This window comes from Spea bombifrons, chromosome 3, assembly GCF_027358695.1.
Source record: "Spea bombifrons isolate aSpeBom1 chromosome 3, aSpeBom1.2.pri, whole genome shotgun sequence".
Lineage (NCBI taxonomy): Eukaryota > Metazoa > Chordata > Amphibia > Anura > Pelobatidae > Spea > Spea bombifrons.
In genome coordinates this window covers 119,660,896-119,661,554 of record NC_071089.1, presented here as the reverse complement: position 1 = coordinate 119,661,554, position 659 = coordinate 119,660,896, and positions in this window count along the sequence as shown.

Genomic DNA, 659 nt, shown 5'->3' with positions numbered 1-659 from the left:
AATAATTCGGGCAGCCGAAGGGGCGTGGTCTGGATGGCGAACTGAACGGACGCAGGGTGCGGGAGCTCCGCGTTTAACTAGCCTTACCAGCATTTTATCCGCATCCATCGGTGGCTGTTTTCGCCGTTTTGCCTCCTCCCGTCTGCTTATTGTCTATGTCGGGTCCTCGCACGAAGAAATCTGCGAAAATGCCAAACTTTTTTGAGCCGAAGGGCCGGAAAAAGCACTCATCTCGCACGTCGGGCCTACCACGTGACCAGGAGGAAGACTCTGATACTTCTACAGGCCCTGCCTTGTCTTCCCGCTCTCGGCCTCCCTCCCCATCCGACATTCAAAGAGATGACCCGGGTCAAGACACGCACGCACTCACCTCACACACTATGAAGTCTCTGTTACGCGAAATGCGGGAACAGCTCCGCCAAGACTTTCAAGATATCGCTAATTCTATCCGTCGCGACCTGGATGGCCTGGGGGATCGCACAGATCATCTAGAGAGGCGCATGGAGGAGTTCGCTGACGCACACAACACCCTCGCGGATGACCATACTGCACTCAAATCTGAGGTGATGCATCTCAGGGAGAAAGTGATGGACCTGGAGGATCGCTCCCGGCGCAACAACATACGCCTGCGGGGCATTCCGGAGGATATGGGCCAGGAG